Here is a 19545-nt window from a genome sequence, read left to right as displayed (position 1 = left end):
GCCAGGGACTGTCACCTTGACTTAACTAAGAATAAAATGAATATCACTCGGCCACTTGGGGCACGCAAACTTACCAGTTCAATTACCATTGAAAGAGCCTCTCAATTTGTTGAGAAATAAACAGACTGGTAAAATGAATAAACAGTGAATCAGTTTGGGGGAATCAGGGTTTATTTTTAACAGCGCTGACGACTTTGACCAGGCCGTAACCCTGGGCCGTAGTATGGACACAACATAAATTTTGTACATACTATTGAGCATATAGGAACATCATGAACTATCAGACACTGAATGCATGTCAGTCCCCACATCTGTGTGTTGAATACACTTCTTTACCGATCTTTGTGCTGGCTCCCACTAGGAGGGCCAAGCTATCAAGCTAGCTCATTGCCAGCTATCAAGATGAAGACTGATGGATGAGGGGCTCCACTGTCACTCCCTTAGCAAGGACTATGCTTGAGAAACGGTCCCTGACCTGCACTCCCTAGTGCTGTAGTCCATCACAGAAGAGGTGGAGACACAATGGAGACCTTGGGGACCTGGGTGTCAGGGTGGTTGAGCAGAGTGCCTCCACTGGAAGGGAGGAGATGGGACTGCAAGAGGAGTTTGGGGAGCTTCTGGCACCCCACGGAGGAATCGACTGTGTTCTCCATGAGTGTGAGGTCTGGAGGAACAGGCAAGAGGAGGGGTGAATGCGAGCAGTGGGTTTGGAAGCTTCACCTGGGGTTGCAGGTACCGACTAGTTAGGAGGGAGCGGGCAGGCGCCAGGGACCTCAGCTAGGATATCCTGGTGCCAGATAATAAGGGAAGAGCAGTGGCGGGAGGCAGAGAGGCCACTGAAGGAAAATACAACAGGTCCTGGTGGCGGCAGCATCTTCTGGGAACATGCTAGATGCTCAGGCCATGCCCCAGCGCATTGAGTCGGCACCTGGAGGCTCACTCTAGGAAGCCTGAACACATGCACTCAGGGCAGAGGAACCTGGAGCAGGGGAGGAGAAGCAGAAGGCGTCAGGGTCTTCAGAGGTGGTCAGGAGGGTGACGTTGCTGAGAAAGAGAAATGGGGAGGGAAGGCCGCCTGGGGGGCAGGTGCTTGTGATGGGGCCAGCATGAGCCCCAGGTGCTGGCCAGGACAGCGAGCTTTGGGAGCGGGGCCGGACGGGAAGGTGGAGACCTGGGAAGCACTGGACCATGGTGGGTGCTGCCCAGGACAGCAAGCTTTGGGAGCGGGGCCGGACGGGAAGGTGGAGACCTGGGAAGCACTGGACCATGGTGGGTGCTGACATTTGTTTCCTGAGGGACACTTGTAGGCAACAGCATCCACAGGAGGGCAAGGGCCAGGGAGGGATGAGAGACAGAGGAGGAAAAGAAGCAGAGAGAAGGAGGGGAGGAGAGGCAGAGGCACTGGGTATGCAGGGTCCCAGCACCAGCTTGGCACAAAGACATCGTCCTGGCTTCCAGGCGTGTTCTGCTGCAAGCCCTGGTGATTCCTGGAGTTGTGCTTCACTTTTGTGCGATAGATGCAAAACACCACTAATACCACACTCCCAATCAAACCACTTATTTCATGCCTGTGCGGCTGAAATAGGCACGCTAACAATTTTAGTCTTGCAGGTGAGGCTCAAAGTTTAAGAGAAACTCGATAAAATGCCTTTCGCATTCCTTTCAATCTCATTTTTTGGAGAAAAATAAAAACAAGTCCTTTTCCATTTTAAGGATCACATAACTGTGATAGATGATGTCTTTGTGACACTGGCTCAGAGTCCCGACACTTCTTCATTGCCCTTGTCGTATTCTAGCTTTACGTATGGTTTTTCTGTGACTATTTGAGTACTACACGCTTCCTTTCCAGTTCTGGGGTTCGAGCCACACAGGGAAGACACATGTGGGCTGCCTGAGTGGGCAGGTAGGGGTGTCCAGACTGGCCCTCCAGTGCTTGTCCATTCTTTCTGGCTGACCACCTGCTATGTCTCTGTCTCCTCACTCCCTCCGGCACCCGAGAAAAGCCCTTTACAAAATAATCCATTAGTTACACATGAAAAACCATCTTGCTTTTTAACTCATGCTCCTCATTTAAAATTTTAACTTTTCTAGTTCACTTAAGTGAGTTACTACTCGTAGCACCACACAGAGCAGTGTCACTGCCCTGTCCATCTTTCCCCTCTAATCCCTGGCAAACACTGACACTTTTACTGAATTTTTTCAAAGCCTGGGCTATGCGAATGGCATTTGGTGCAGCAGCTGAGACACTGCTTGGGACGCCCACGTACCACACTGGAGTGTCCTGACTCAGCTCCCTGCTCGTGTGCACCCTGGGAGGCAGCAGTGGTGGCTCCATGCTTGGAACCCTGTCACCACATGGGAAACTCAGAGGCAGTTTCCAGGTTCATCCTGACCCAGGCCTGGTTGTGTGGGCCTCTGGGGAGTAAATCAGGAGATGGGAGATCTAGTCCTCTCTCTGGTTTTTGAATAAGTAAATATGCAAAATGCAAAATCTGAGCTAGTAAAACACATGTGGAGGCTTTAAATATTTCCAAATCTGCCTAACTCTGCCTTTTAAATAAATGAATGAAATCTTAAAAAATGGGGAGGCAGCATCGTGGCATAGCATGTTAAGCTGCTGCCTGCAATACCCCGTATGGGCCTGGATTTGTGGCGAGGCCGCTCCACTTCTGATCCAGCTCCCTGCTGGTGTGCTTGGGAAAGCAGAAGATGGTCCTGCCACAACACACGGAGACCCAGAGGGAATTCCTTGCTCCTACCTTCAGCCTGGCCCAGTCCAGGCCATTGCAGCCATTTGTGGGGAGTCAACCAATACTGCTCAGCCATAAAAAAGAGTGAAATCCTGTCTTTTGCAACAAAATGGATGTAACTGGACGCTATTATGCTTAGTGAAATAAGCCAGACCTCAAAAAGACAAATATCAATATGGTTTGATTTGTGGTATATAATAGAGTACAAAAAAAAAGAATGTGTATGAATGAAATTGACATCTTGAGATTTGATTATTTATAGTCCTTTTCTATAATCCTGAGAAACAATGGCCTTTCAATTTGTTGAATTCTTTGTTTAGTGGAGGATTAAACCTGTGACTATGAAGTAAATTGAAATTACGTTATTGCAAAAATTATAAGAGAAAAAGGAAGTAGGAAGGAGGGAGGAAAGAGGGAAGGAGGAAGGGAAGTATCACTATGGGCTTAAAATTATACACAGGAAACACATGAAAACTTTCCTCTTTATATAAATAAATTTTAAAAAAGAGATTCCCAAATCTGGTTCCATGTACATCCTCTTCTTAGCTAGAATGTGACCATCGTGGGGGCTTTTGTACTTGATATGAGGGATGGAACCAGGAAGGTGTGAGGAACATTGTACTTAAAAGGTACTGCAAACAAAATCACTGTGACACTCATGTGCGTGAAATCAGGGGATGAAGACGCCACTGTTTAAGGAGAATATTAACATGACATATCTGGAAAGCCAATGGCACTAATTCACTCTCTTTAATAACTAACAGGGTTTAGTCCTTTCTTTTTACTTTGGTAGAATATGGCAGTGTTTCTCTAAACATCCGGAAATTCTAAGACATTCTCATAGAACATTTTATTCTCCGATTTATTGCCAATCCCACTACTCCACTACTTATCAGCCACGTGATCCTCATCTGGCCCTGCTGTCCCTGTGCTGAGAACTGACTCACCAGGCGTGAGCTGGGTGTAAGGAAGAGTAGTCAGGACTGACTGACACACCCGAGACAAACCAGCACAAATGATGTCTCTGCATCTCAAAGGCAAAGTGAAGGTGATGAAAACAATTTGTGAAATGATTCGATTTGATTCAGCAGCATACATGAACCTAATGGTTAATGAATTTTAGGATGTTTCCACTCAAATATACACATAAATTCAGTGTACAAAATACATAAGAAATACAGGCTGCATTGACACATTCATGTCTTCCCATAAGAGGCAGCAGGAGGCTGGCACCGTGGCTCAATAGGCTAATCCTCCACCTTGCGGCGCTGGCACACCGGGTTCTAGTCCCAGTCAGGGCTCCGGATTCTGTCCCGGTTGCCCCTCTTCCAGGCCAGCTCTCTGCTATGGCCAGGGAGTGCAGTGGAGGATGGCCCAAGTGCTTGGGCCCTGCACCCGCATGGGAGACCAGGAGAAACACCTGCCTCCTGCCTTCGGATCAGCACGATGCGCTGGCTGCAGCGCGCTGGCCGCGGCAGCCGCTGGAGGGTGAACCAACGGCAAAAGGAAGACCTTTCTCTCTGTCTCTCTCACTGTCCACTCTGCCTGCCAAAAAAAGAAAAAAGAGGCAGCAGGAGACAAGTGTTCAGCAGTGTCACGCTTCTTTGTTAGAATACTTATTAACCCAAGGGGCTGGTGCCATGGCTCACTTGGTTAATCCTCCACCTGTAGCACCAGCATCCCATATGGCGCTGGGTTCTAGTCCTCATTGCTCCTCTTCCAGTCCAGCTCTCTGCTGTGGCCCAGGAGGGCAGTGGAGGGTGGCCCAAGTGCTTGGGCTCCTGCACCCGCATGGGAGACCAGGAAGCAGCACCTGGCTCCTGGCTTCCGATCAGTGCAGTGCCGTCCGTAGCGGCCATTTGGGGAGTGAACCAGCGGAAGGAAGACCTTTCTCTCTGTCTCTCTCTGTCTATATCTCTACCTGTCAAAAAAAAAAAAAAAAAACAAACAGAAAAGAATACTTATTAACCTAAGGCCACCTCAACCCCAGGCTTGCAAATGGCTTCCAGATCTCCCTACTTTTTTTTTCCTTCAGCCTAACTCGCTGGATTCTCTCCCCTTGCAGGATCAGGAAAATGGTGGACTCCGCCATTATTCACTTGGATGCTTCTGTCTTATCTGACCCCACAGCAAAGACAGCCATGTTCTCCTAACACAACTGCATCGCATTTTGAAGTACTTTTCTATTCCTTTCTTCTCATGTTCCCAGATGGCGGTGCTCTGGAGTCCTGATGCCTCCCCCCACTTTTTTCTTTCACAATAGCTTTGTTGGGAGACACACCACACAGCTCACACTTTTAGAATGTTCAATTCAGTAGATTTACCCATTCATCAGTTGATGGATATTTGGGTAATTTCCACTTTTTGGCTATTATGAATTATGTTGCTATGAGTCTTTGTGTACAAGTATTTGTATGGACATATGTTTTCAATTCTTTGGGGTTTAGATCCAGTTGTTGAATTGTTAGGTCATATGCTAGCTCTATTTTTAACTTTTTGAGGAAGTACCAAATGTGTTTCAAAGTAGCTACATCATTGTACATTCCTACCAGCAACCCACATGAGCTCCAATTTCTCCACATGCTTGTCAGCACTTGTGATTATCTGTCGTTTTTTATTATTAGCTATCCAAGTGGATAGGGACCTGGCGGGGTTTGGGTAAAGGGGTATCCAGCTGTGGCTTTAATTCCCATTTCCCTAAAGACTAATCAGGTTGTATATCTTTTCAAGTCCTTCTTGGCCAATTGTACTTTTTTTTTGGAGAAGGTCTACTCAAGCCTTTTGCCCATTTTTTAACTTTGGATATTGGCTTTTTTATACTCTGGATACTACACCTTTATCAGAAATATGACTTGCAGATATTTTCTCCCACATGTGTGTTGCACAGAGCTTTGCCATCAGCTAGAGATGAGAGCTCGGGGGTGTCTCTGGTCTTTCCTGTGCATGCAGGAATTGTGCTGTTTTTCAAAGCTGCATATGGACAGTTTATTCCTTCTAAGGCTTGTGTGTGTATGTGTGTGTGTGTGTGTGTATGTGTGTGTCCAACAGATGGATGGTTATTACCAGAGTGAGCTCTCATCCAGGTCAAAAAATACCATCCCCAAGTATAGAGATTTTCAATGACCTACAACACGCAGGTCAAACAAGGGCAATTCTTGGGCAAGAAGACCTCTGGGGAGCCCCAGCTGCATTTCCCCTCCCAGTTGCTGCCTGGCTGTGTGGTGCACAACTACCACAGGTGTGAGACTGCTGGCTCCAAGGCTTCTGTGGAGCTGGGAAAGGCATTGGGATTAGGGCAATAGAACATGCCATTGAGCTTGCTGCTCCCACTGACATTCAGCTGTTTCTCTTGAAGAAACAGTCCTTCGAGAGTTACAAGCTTTTAATTTCTTTAAGAAAAAGTTGATTTGACAGTTTTGACCATGTCTTCTTGATTTTACAGAGAGGTGGGTTTTCTAAGAGTCTTACTCCCCCAAATGTGGAAGGACCCTCCCTTCTCCTGTTTTCCCCAGGGTCCTTGTTTTGGGAATCTCACTGCCTAGACAGCACTTGTGTACCTGTGAGTACACAGAATGTTCCAGGGACTCGGAAGTCAGACATGGGGTACTTGAGTTTGGATTTGAATTGCTATTATCTAACTTTATATAGGTTGTAGACTAGGTGAGCGCGACAATGATTCTTATTGAATTTTCTCTTTCCATCTTCCTACTCTACATAAAAGAATATACTTCTAAATTTTTTTACTTATTTGACTTTTCATCATCAAGAAATATTTGCCAGATTTTACACTATCTCTTTTTTCATCAATCTTGGCTGACAGTTGCTATACAACTCAGAGATTCAGTTTGTTAGCACAGTAAACAATAAAGGACTTTTAGGCATAAAAAATACATAAAATCCAAAGCAGACATGCAATGAAGAAATTCCATAATAGCAAAAAAGGGAATGGTATAAAATTTCACACTGTTAAGGAAAAGCTTATTATTTCTAAAATAGATGGTGTGGTGATCACATCACTGTGGAATGTAGGTTCCTTTGGATAACTTTAAAAATGATGTAACAGCTTTATTTTAAAACATTAATATTTGCAATATGCTAGCAATTAAGTCTTTTTCAAGTATTTAAAAGTATTATAAAAAAAGTTTATGGCAATTTAAAGCGAAACAAGGGGAGTCTAGTGTTTCCTTAATGCTTGTGGGGTGGTGGACAGAAAGGCTGGAAGAACACTGGCCTGGACTGCCTTTGGTTTCTGCCTGTCCTCTTCCTGATGCTCAAACTCAACCCTCCCCCACAGCCAGCCAGCCCACCCCGACTCCGCTGTGACTTTCAGTGACAGAGTGTCAATATGCAGTTGGGGCAGAGGATGAGACGAAAGCCAGCTGGACTTCAGTGGCAGCCATGGCAGACAAGCAGCGGCTACGTCCTGAAAGCTCGAGGGACAGTCAGGTACAAGGGCTCGGGCCATCTGCTAAGCCACAGCAGTGCTCTGCCAACACAGGGCTTGCCTCTGTTGTCAGGCAGGACAAACCCAGAGCAAGGGAAGGGCCCAAAAGCTCAAACGGTGGTTGCTGTTGGGATGTGAGAGTGTGGAAGATGAGGTTTTCTATTTCCTTCTCTTTGTTTTCTTATCTAAAATAAACTAGGAACACTTGTGAAATTTTTGCTACAAGACAGAGCATAAGCAGGCTGTCTATGAGGCATGAGCCCCAGAACTGTGGATGGTTCATAGTTACTGAAGGGCTCTGTGAGGACTATCTCTGGCCAATTTCTTGTTTAGTTTTCTCAGGTTTTTTCTTTCAAAGTCTCAATAACATTTTACGTTTCAATTAGCTAAAAACTTGACAGCCCTTATTCCAGCACAAGTCTCCTTCTGACACGGGAACCCTTGGATCTTGGGGTTCCCTCTCATCCTCTTCATGGTCCTTTAGACCTCTAGGCTTGGGGATCAGCCTCCCAGATGAGACCTGGTATTCCAGTGTCACTGTGGTATAAACATAGAGCCAGCTACTTCAAACAGGACTTTCAGAGACTCTGAAAGTGGCAAAGACCTTCACAGCTCTATTTGATGGGAAAACTGTGCCTGGAGTTGAGTCTTCTACAGTGCTTTGTCAAGAGTGCACAAAAATGTTAAAAGGCATTTGAGAGGGACAGGAACTGTGAGAGAAATGGCAGGGTAAGTGTAAGTGGTCTCATAACAAGTTTATGAATTTCCAAGAACTTAAGTGTGATGGAAAACTTCCCAGGATGGAATATTTTCGCAAGGAGCTAACATCTGACAGGACGCCAATATTCTATGTTCCAATTTTGGAAATTCTGAATTAGACAATCTCACCTCCACTTTTCAATCACGGAACCAGTAAATTTCCATTGCGCACCAACAATGCATTCGAGGCACTGGATGGACTCCCATGTCTAAAATGTCCAGTGGTGACATGGAGACACACATGAGGCAGGATCAGGGATAAGCAGAGCTGAGCAGGTGCATTACAGTTTAACAGTGTGGTTGACCAAGGACCTCAAGGTGACATTGGATCAGATAAGCAAGTCATCCAGCCATGTGGACACCCGGGGAGTCAGCATTTTCAGACTAAGAAATATCTTAGTAGGAGACCAGGACACCACAGGGGAGCCCTGGGCATGGGAAAAGAATACTAGAATGTCAGGTTCTACAGGTAACAAGCAGGCCAGCTGTGTAAGCCATTGCAAGGAATTCAGCTTTAATTGTGAGACACACTGGAGGGCTGGAACATAGGAGTGAGCATGATGCTGTTTTCATAGGATCACTCTGTTAGGCTGAGAATGAGGGTGAGAAGGGAAGCAAGGAGATTGATTCGGAGGCTACAGCAATTTTCTAGATGCGAGATGAAGGAAGCTTGAATCAGGACAGTGGTAGAAGTTGTGAGGAATGTTATAGTTTAGATCCACTCTGAAGATAGAGCAGACAGGACTTGGTGACAAATTGGATGCAGGCAGATACAAAGACAGGAGTCAAAGATGACTCCTAATTTTTGACCCAAGCAATAGAAAAGTGAAAAGTACATATAGTGAGATAGGGGAAGACTGCAAGACAAATAGATTTGGATTGGAAGAAAAATAACAGAAACTTGGTTTCAGACAAAATTTGTGTTGTCTCAAAATAGACCATAGACCTAACTAAGAGTTTAAACTATAAAATTTTAGGAGAAAACAAAGAAGAAAATTTTCATGACCTTGGTCAGGAGAAGAACTTTTTAGAAACAATCCTAAAAGCACAACTCATAAACAAATTTCAATTTATCAAAGCTGAAACCTTTTGTGTTTCAAAGACATTATTGACAAGTAAGAATATTTGTAAATTTTGTGATAAAGTACATGTAGCAAGAATTTAAAGGACTTTCAAGTGTATAGTAAGACAAATCACCCAATTCATAAATGAGAAAACATTTAAATAGACATACAAGTGAATAAGAAAACATACTCAAAAGCATTAATTATTAGGGAAATGCAAGTTAAAAGCATGATGAAATATCACTATGTAGCTATTGCAAAGGCTATATTTTCAGAAAAATGATATGAAGTGTTGGAAAGGATATAGAGAAACTATACACTGTTGGTAGGAAAGTACGATGATACAGCCATTTTGGAAAACAGATTTGCATTTATCTTTTGAAGAATCTGCCAATCTATGATGTGAGCCAGAGATTTTATCACTAGAAATTTTACCAAGAGACATGAGAACATAAATCCATACCAAGATATGTCACAAAAACTCACAACACCGTTCATAATATCAACAAATTAAATATAATCCAAAAGTCCATCAACAGGGGAATGCATAAACATGATATGTCCAAATGGTGGAGTATAATTCAGCAGTAAAGAGAAATGAATGTTGTTACATGGTACAGCATTTATGAATCTCAAAAAACATTATTTGAAGTAAAAGAAGCAGAGATGGACATGACTATATAACATTATTTTATCTATGTACAATGTCCAAAAAACATTTATAGGGTTGGAAAACAGACCAGTGTTTGTCTAGGGCTGGGGTGAGAATGGAGATAAACAGGAACAACAGAGCTTTCTGGGGGTGGTGAAATGTTCTAAAATTGTATTAGGATGACATTGTACAAGTCTATGCATTTAAAATCAAAATTTAAAGTTGATACATTGAAAATCACTGAATTGTATACTATGAGTTAATTTATGATATGTAAATTATACCTCAATAAGACTATTAAAATATGAGTGGTTTATAAGATATGCAAAAATGGGATATCAAGCAGGCAGTTTCATTATTTAGTTTGGAAGAGAACCAGGCTCGATGTAAAACTTTAGCACTGATCAGTGTATAGATAGAATTTAAAGTCTGAGATGACAAGAAGAGCGAGTGTTGATAAAGACAACAGGAAGAAGCCCTGAGCCTGGTGCTCCAACACGAGAGGTTGGGAAGTGAGTGGAAGCTGGCAAAGGAGACGGACGGGTGCAGCCAGTGAGGCAGAGAGAGCATCAGGTCAGAGGAGGCTTGGAGAAGTGGAAAAGCAGGGGGAGGCAGGGTGCTGCGTCAGGTGCTGCGGAAACGGAGTTACGGGAAAGACCAGGAAGCTGGTATTGAACTTAGTAAATATGCGATTCCTTGGCAACTTTGACAACAGAAATCTCCATGGGCAAGTGAGAATGCGAGTTAGAATCGAGTAAGTTTAAGGGGATTGGAGGAGAAAAAATGGGGATATATGAATCAGAGGAATTTTGCTGTAAAAGAGAAGAGGGGGCCGGCGCCGTGGCTCACTAGGCTAATCCTCTACCTTGCGGTGCCGGCACATCAGGTTCTAGTCCAGTCGTGGTGCTGGATTCTGTCCCAGTTGCCCCTCTTCCAGGCCAGCTCTCTGCTGTGGCCAGGGAGTGCAGTGGAGGATGGCCTGAGTGCTTGGGCCCTGCACCCCATGGGAGACCAGGAGAAGTACCTGGCTCCTGCCATCGGATCAGCGCGGTGCGCCAGCAGCAGTGCGCTGGCAGCAGTGCGCCAGCCGCGGCGGCCATTGGAGGGTGAACCAACGGCAAAGGAAGACCTTTCTCTCTGTCTCTCTCACTGCCCACTCTGCCTGTCAAAAAAAAAAAAAAAAAAAAAAAAAAAAAAAAAAAAAAAGAGAGAGAGAGAGAGAAGAGGGAATTGGGAATTGGGGTTGTGGCTAGAGAGGAAATCGTGGGTCATGCCCTTCCTTATAACTATGACAAGGGTAGTATTTATTTAGTACACATCTTACTACTTTTGTGTACTCCTCTCAGTACCACAGGAGGTAGTGAACTGCAGCACTGGTGAACTCCTTGGCATTTCCTGCGTTCTGAGTTGTGTGTCCTCTAACCAGAGTGTTTGTCGTACTCGCCAGCTGCTGGCTGCAAGGCAAGTCCCGAGGCCCAGCTCCTGCAGGCAGATCTGCTGTGTCTCACACTGAGCCATATATCATGAGTTATATTGCACCAAATATGTGAACTTCTTGGGTCAGTTTCTGCAGGTCTTGATGCTTTCAAAAAGTATGCCTAAAATAAATGATTCCCTTTCATTTACATCAAATTTCACTGCATACCCAACTTTCTTTTCAACTGATACCGAGAAATTGGCTCTGAAATGATGCTTTAATCAGAGACTAATATAAATGAATGGAAAACAGATGTAAGTAATGGAGACATTTATGTTCATAAGAAACTACTTAACATTTGATAGTTACTCCCTTAAGAGGTGGAGTAACATGGAATCATGGGGGATTCTGTGTACTTTTCAACTAGATGTTTATTTGATCTGGAACTGGTGTGTGCTCAATGAAATGCTTTAAGTGGAATGTCATGACTCGATACATGCTTGATTAGAAAATTAGAAGCCAAATGTTTCACTGTACAACTTCGTCCATTGGGAGGTAGCACCTGTGGGCATGCACCTGGTGTGGTGTGTGAGGTCATAAGATCAGGGTCTCTGAATGTACCCTGACCTTGACAATAGCTGAAGCCCTCTGGAGACGACATTGGGTGACAGAAGAGCACAGGTTCCAGGTGGGGGACTGGGCTGAAGCACAGGGGCAGGGAGGGAGGGAGGCACATTGCAGACCCATGAGATGATCGGGAAACAGAAGGTTAGGAGAAGAATCAAATGTCTGGATCCAGATGGCCAGAGCTGGTTGGAAGGATGGGGTGGCCATGGTGCCAGGGTGGCAGGCAAGTGCACCTGAGGCAGAGCGAGGCCTGCAGGGAAAAGCAAGAGGCCTGTTCACTCAGCAAACCCTGTGCCATGCCATCTGCATATCAGTGTTGTGCTCAGCAGAATTCTAAGCCAGGCTCTTCCCTCAAAGACTTTTAGTCCGGTGAAGGAGGCAGCACTGTGCTCAGAAAACAAGATGATTTCAGACATTCACAAAGGCATAAGAGCTACAGGAGCACAGAAAGGTCTACTTGGTCCACATTGGGGCTTTTCAAAGAGGGATGTGCCTACACAGGGTTCTGAAAAATGAGTAGCTAGAATATGGTGATACTGTAAAAATTCTAAACTGGCTTTATGGCCCATACTGAGTCCCTTGTAGGTCACTGGGAACCAATGACGACAGTGCTGGCTGGGTTGTAGCATTGCCATTGTACCTTCTGTGTCAACTGTACACAATTAGCTCTAAAGACCAAAGTTAAGGTTTGGGTGTACAATGATGCTATAGTGCTACAATTAAGAACACAGATTCTGGGGCCGGTGCTGTGGCGCAGTCGGTTAAAACCCTGGCCTGAAGCGCCGGCATCCCATATGGGCGCCAGTTTGAGACCTGGCTTCTCCACTTCCGACCCAGCTCTCTGGTATGGCCTGGGAAAGCAGTAGAAGATGGCCCGAGTCCTTGAACCCCTGCACCTACATGGGAAACTGAGAAGAAGCTCCTGGCTCCTGATCGGTGCAGCTGCAGCTGTTGTGGCCAATTGGGGAGTGAACCATCGGATGGAGGACCTCTCTCTCTCTCTCTGCCTCTCCTCTCTTTGTGTAACTCTGACTTTCAATTAAATAAATAAAGCTTTTAAAAAAAAAGATTATGAAAGTCAGCAGGTTAGAGTGTCAATTTTGGCTCTACCACTTTTAGCTATTGATTCTCTAAAACAATGCCTGATAATAGGACTGTTCTGAGAATTAAATAACATAATACACATAAAGACCTTAGCACAGTGCCTACCAGCTTTTTGCCTAGCTCAGCAGAAAATCTCCCAATAAAAGTTCAAAGGAAAGTAAAGTAAAAAATAGGAATATTTTTGGAAAAATGGCAGGACCAAGTTGTTACTTATCAATAGTCACTGTAAAAGTAAATAGCCTCAACTCTTCAGTTAAAAGATACAGACTGGCTAAATGGATTAAAAAACAAAACCCATCTATTTGCTGCTTATAAGAAATATATCTCACCAACAAAGATGCATGCAGACTGAAAGTAAAAGGATGGAAAAAGATAATCCATGCTAGCAGAAACCAAAAAAGAGAGCTGGTGTAGCCATCCTAACATCAGACACAATAGAGTTCAACACAAGAAGTGTTAAGAGACAAAGAAGGGCACTATGTAATAATTAAGGGATCAATTAAATAGGAAGATGTAACTATTATAAACATATGTACCTAATTACAGGGCACTTGGCTATTTAAAAGAAATGTTAAGGGATATAAAGGGAGACATAGACTCCAATACAATATTATTAGGGGACATCAATACCTTACTCTCAGCAATGGACAGATCAAGCAGACAGAAAACCAGCAAGGAAACACTTAATGGACACTACAGACCACATGGAACTAATGGATGTCTACAGATCTTTTCATATGACAGTGCAGAATATACATTATTTTCACCAGTGTTTGGAATTTCCTCTAGGACAGACCACATGTGAGGCCATAAAGCAAGTCTCAGCAAATTAAAAAGAAATTGAAATCATACCATGAATCCTCTGACCACAATGTAATGAAGCTGGAAATCAACTCAAGAATATCTAGATCATATGCAAACACATGGACACTGATAACATGTTCCTTAATGAACAGTGGGTCAATGAAGAAATCAAAAGAGAAAAAAATTGTGAAAATGAATGAAGATGACAATAAAACATCTCAAAACTTATGAGTTGGGCTGATGCTGTGGCACAGTGGACTAAGCATCTGCCTGTGGCAATGGCATCCCTCATGAGTACTGGTTCTAGTCCTGTCTTCCAACTTCTGATCCAGCTGTCTGCTATGGCCTAGGAAAGCAGAAGATAACCCAGGTGTTTGGTCCCCTGCACCTCTATGGGAGATCCAGAAGAAACTCCTGGCTTCTGCCAGCAGATCATCCCAGCTCTGGCCACTGGGGCCATTTAAGAAGTGAATCAGGGCCGGCGCCGCGGCTCAATAGGCTAATCCTCCTCCTAGTGGCGCCGCCACACTGGGTTCTAGTCCTGGTTGCCCCTCTTCCAGGCCAGCTCTCTGCTGTGGCCAGGGAGTGCAGTGGAGGATGGCCCAAGTACTTGGGCCCTGCACCCCATGGGAGACCAGGAGAAGTACCTGGCTCCTGCCATCGGCTCAGCACGGTGCACCGGCCGCAGCGTGCCTGCCGTGGCAGCCATTGGAGGGTGAACCAACGGCAAAGGAAGACCTTTCTCTCTGTCTCTCTCACTGTCCACTCTCCCTGTTTAAAAAAAAAAAGTGAATCAGTGGATGGAACCTTTCTCTTTGTCTTTCCCTTTGTCTGTAACTTTACCTCTCAAATAAATAAAATCTTTAAAAAAAAAAAAACTTCTGGAGATATAGCAAAAGCAGTGTTAAGAGGAAAGTTTATAAAACTAGCCCCTATGTCAAGAAATTGGAAAGCCACCAAATAAAGTAGCTATGAATGCATCTCAAGGACCTAAAAAACAGCAAACCAAACCAAAAATTAGTAAGAGAAAAGAATAAAATTAGAGAATAAATAAAATTGAAACCGAAAAACACAAAGGATCATTGAAACAAAGAACTGGTTTTTTGAAAAAATAAACAAAGTTGACACACCATTAGCCCAACCCCCCCAAAAGGTGAAGACTCAGATCAATAAAATCAGAGTTGAAAAAGGAAATGGAACAGCAGACACCACACAAATAAAAAGAATCTTCAGAAATCACTGCAAAGAGCTGTATGCCAACAAATCAGGAAACCCAGAAGAAATGGATAGATTCCTGGACACATGCAACCTACCTAAATTGAGTCACGAAGACATAGAAAACCTAAACCCATTACCAAGATGGAAATTTAATCAGTTATAAAGAGCCTCTAACAAAAAAATGCCCAGGTCCAGTGGCTTCACTGCTGAATTAACCAGACATTTAAAGAACTAACTACAATTCTGCTCAAGCTATTCAAAATGAATTAAAAGGAGGGAATCTTCCCAAACTCCTTCTAGGAAGCCAGCATCACCTTAATTCCTAAACCTGAAAAAGATACAGAGAAACTACAGACCAATTTCCCTCAACAAAATACTAGCCATCAAATGTAATAACACATCAAATATCATCAACCCAGGCCAAGTGGGATTTATCTCTGGTATGCAGAGATAGCTCCAACATTCATAAATCAATGTGATGTGTCACATTAACAAACTGAAGAACAAAATCTATATGATTATCTCAATAGATGCAGAGAAAGCATTTAATAAAATACAATATCCTATTATGATGAAAACTAAGCAACTTGGGTATAGAAGGAACATTCCTCAACACAATCAAGGCAATTTATGACAAACCCATAGCCAGCATCCTATTGAATGGGGAAAAGTTGGAAGTGTTCCCACAGAGATCTGGATCAAGGATGCCCACTCTCACAATTGCTATTCAATATAGCCCTGGAAGTTTTAGCCAGAGCCATTAGGTAAGAAATAAATCAAAGGGATACAAATTGGGAAGAAGGAAGTCAAACTATCCCTATTTGTAGAGGACATGATGCTATATATAGGGGATCCAAAAGACTCCATTAAGAGACTACTAAAACTCATAGAAGAGTTTGGTAAAGTGGCAGGATACAAAATCAACACAAAAAAATCAATAGCCTTTGTATACAACGACAATGCCACAACTGAGATAGAACTTCTAAGATCAATCTCATTCATAATAGCTACAAAAAAATCAAATACCTTGGAATAAATTTAACAAAGGATGTCAAAGATCTCTATGACAAGAATTCAAAACATTAAAGAAAGAAATAGGAGAGGGAGTTCCAAGATGGTGGAGTAGGGAAGGATTTTACTGCTCTAGCCCAGGAGAAGTTGGTTTTAAAAAAAGTGGAGACAGTGTGTTCCCCAGGAACAGTTAGGGGAAAAGTGGCAGAAGAAACTCTACCAAAATTAGAGGGACATGGTAGACCTATGTGGGTGGCGTGGATACCCACGGTTTGGGACTCCAACAGCCGAGAGCCTATGTACCAGCTCTGGAAAGTGAGGTAAGACCAGACCACAGCAGCCCAAGACACTCCATGTTTATTGCAGCTCAACTAACAATAGCTAAGACATGGAATCAACCTAAATGCCCATCAATGGAAAACTGGATAAAGAAATTATGGGATATGCACTCTGGAATACCACACAGCAGTAAAAAAAAAATGCAATCCAGTCATTTGCAACAAAATGGAGGAATCTGGAAAACAACATACTGAGTGAAAAAAGCCACAAATAAGGGACAAATATCACATGTTCTCTCTGATCTGTGACAACTAACTAAGCACCTAAAAGGAAACCTGTAGAAGCAAAACTGACATGATGAGAAGCAATGAATTGATCAGCCCTTGTCCTGACTTGAGGAAAATCTTACTATTTTTTTAGTATTTTCTTTTTCTACTTAATATCATTGGTTGAACTCTTAACACAGAATTATTCTTAGGTGTTTAAATCCAATTGAAAATTGATCCTGGTAAAAATAAGAGTGGGAATAAGAGAGGGACACAGTTCGGCACACATCCCCACAGACATACACTGAAGGGCAAAGCTTAAAATCTCACCTTGGGACTCCAAATCCCACTAAGTTGGCAGGTACTAATGCCATTGTATTAGTTAAAGTGATCATTTTAAGTGCATAACTGATTATAAAGATAGGAATAAGTGTCAAAGGGATCTCATAAATAATACCAGTGTCTGCTAATAATAATAGAATTAAAAAGGAGAGAATGATCCAACATGGGAAGCAGGCCACACAGCAGACTCATAGAATGACAAATGCCCTAAACAGCACTCTAGCCTCATAATCAGCCCTTAAGTATTCGGATCTGACTAAAAATCCCAAGAGAGCATTTCAGGCATGAAAAGCCAAGACACTGTGGCAAAAAAATGGTCTACACGAAGGATCTCTGTGAGTGAGATCCCAGTGGAAAGAAGGGACCATCAAAGAAGGAGGTATCTTTCTCTGAAGAGAGGAGAGAACTTCCACTTTGATTATGGCCCTGTCTAAATGTCAAAGTTTGTGGACTCAAAAGGCTTCCATAGCCTTGGCAGCTCATGGCAGGAGCCTTGGGTGATCCCTGATGTCCTAAATAAGAGTGGCAATTGTTAAATCAATGACAGGAGTCACTGTGCACTTGCTCCACATGTAGAACCTCTGTCCTTAATAATTTGTACTATGAGAATTAACAGCAAAACTGTTAACAGCATTAACTTTGTGTGTCTGTGTGGGTGCAAACTTTTGAAATATTTACTTAGTATACAGTTGATATTTTGTATATAAAGATAATTAAAAGTGAATCTTAATGAAGAATGGGATGGCAGAGGGAGTAGGAGGTGGGATGGGAGTGGGGGTATGGAGTGGGGTAAGAACTGCTATATTCCAAAAGCTATACCTTTGAAATTTACATTTATTAAATAAAAACTTTCTAAAAAAAGAAAAAAAGAAATAGAAGATGACACACACACACATACAAAGTGGAAAGATCTTCCATGTTGATGGATTGGAAGAATGAATATCATCAAAATGTCCATATTACCAAAATCAATTTACAGATTCAATGCAATACCAATCAAAATACCAAAAACATTCTCAGATATAGAAAAAATGATGCTGAAATTCATATGGAAACACAGGAGACCACGAATAGCTAAATCTTATTCAACAAAAACAAAGCTGGAAGCATCACAATACCAGATTTCAAGACATACTGCAGGGCAGTTATAACCAAAACAGCCTGGTATAAAACAGATGGGTGGACCAATGGAACAGAATAGAAATGCCAGAAATCAGTCCAAGCATCTACAACCTCTATGTGATCAAGGAGCTAAAACCAATCCCTGAAGCAAGGGCAGTCTCTTCAATGGCTGGTGCCAGGAAAACTGGATCTCCACATGCAGAAGTATGAAGCAAGAACTCTGCCTCACACCTCACATAAAAGCCACTCAAAATGGATTAAAGACCTAAATCTACGACCCAGTTCCATCAAATTATTACATAACATTGGGGAAACCCTGCAGGACATTGCATAGGCAGACTTCTTGGAAAAGACCCAAGAGTCACAGTCCACCAAAGACAAAATTGACAAATGGGATTACATCAAATTGAAAAGTTTCTGCACTGCAAAAGCAACCCTCAACAAAGTGAAGAGGCAACTGACAGAATGGGAGAAATTATTTGCAAACGATTCAACTGATAAAGGATTAATAACCTTAATATATAAAGAGCTCAAGAAGCTCAACGACAACAAGCAACCCAGTTAAGAAATGGGCAAAAGACTTTTAACGTGCATTTTTCAAAAAAAGAAATCCAAATGGCCAATTGACACTCGAATAAATGTTCGGCATCACTATCCATCAGGGAAATGCAAATCAAAACCACAGTGATGTTTCACCTCACCCCTATTAGAATGGCTTTCATACAGAAATCAACGAACAGCAAATGCTGGCAAGGCTGTAGGAAAAAAAGGTACCCTAAACCACTATTGTTTGGAATGTAAACCAATACAGCCACTGTGGAAGTTGGTATGGAATTACCTCAGAAATCTGAATATAGATTTAGCATATGACCCAGCCATTCCATTCCTGGGAATTTACTCAAACCAAATGAAGTCAGCATATGAAAGTACCCCCATGTTTATTGCACCTGAACTGAAAATATCCAAGATATGGAATCAACCCAAATGTCTGTCAACTGAAGACTGGATAAAGAAATTATGTGATATGTACACCATATAATACTGCATAGCTGTAAAAAAAAATGAAATCCTATCATTTGTAACAAAATGGATGAAACGTAATAACTAAGTCTGTAACATTTGTATCCAAATGTTTGTTACAAACTAAGTTTGTAACATTTGTAACAAAATGGATGAAACTAAGTTAATACTTAGTAAAATAAGCCAGTCTGAAAAGGACAAATAGAGCATCTAAAATGTAATCTATAAAAATGAAATTGACACTTTGAGGTGCAAGGAGTTTGAACAGTCCTTGTCTCTACTGTTGAGGTACATTTTGTTTCATACTATTTGTTGAATTCCTTACTTAGTATAATCTTCTGTGTATAAAGTTAATTAAAAGTAGATCTTAGTAGAAAAGAGGAATGAGAATAGGGGAGGAAGAGGAAGAAGGGTGGGAGGGTGGGTATGGTGTGAAGAACCACTATGCTCCTAAAGTTTTATTTATGAAATGCATGAAGTTTGTATACCTTAAATAAAAGGTTTCTGGGGGGGAATATTCTCAGAGCTCATGGTTGTCAGATTTATCACCCATGTATTTATATATCTATCTTTTTTAAAAGATGTATTTATTTATTTTAAAGTCAGAGTTACATAGGGAGAGGGAGAGACAGAGAAGGAGAGACCAGGAGAGAGATCTTCCATCTG

At 42.6% G+C, this 19545-nt stretch overlaps 1 protein-coding gene across 12 annotated transcripts in view; it reads right to left on the bottom strand.

The window, feature by feature from the left end:
• Nucleotides 1-19545, bottom strand: part of CC2D2A (coiled-coil and C2 domain containing 2A) — a 151019-nt gene that overhangs the window by 112416 nt on the left and 19058 nt on the right. The gene's annotated exons all lie outside the window — the stretch shown is intronic.

The sequence above is a fragment of the Oryctolagus cuniculus genome, chromosome 2, assembly GCF_964237555.1.
Source record: "Oryctolagus cuniculus chromosome 2, mOryCun1.1, whole genome shotgun sequence".
Classification (NCBI taxonomy): Eukaryota; Metazoa; Chordata; class Mammalia; order Lagomorpha; family Leporidae; genus Oryctolagus; species Oryctolagus cuniculus.
This window is presented reverse-complemented; position numbering and strand designations above follow the sequence as displayed.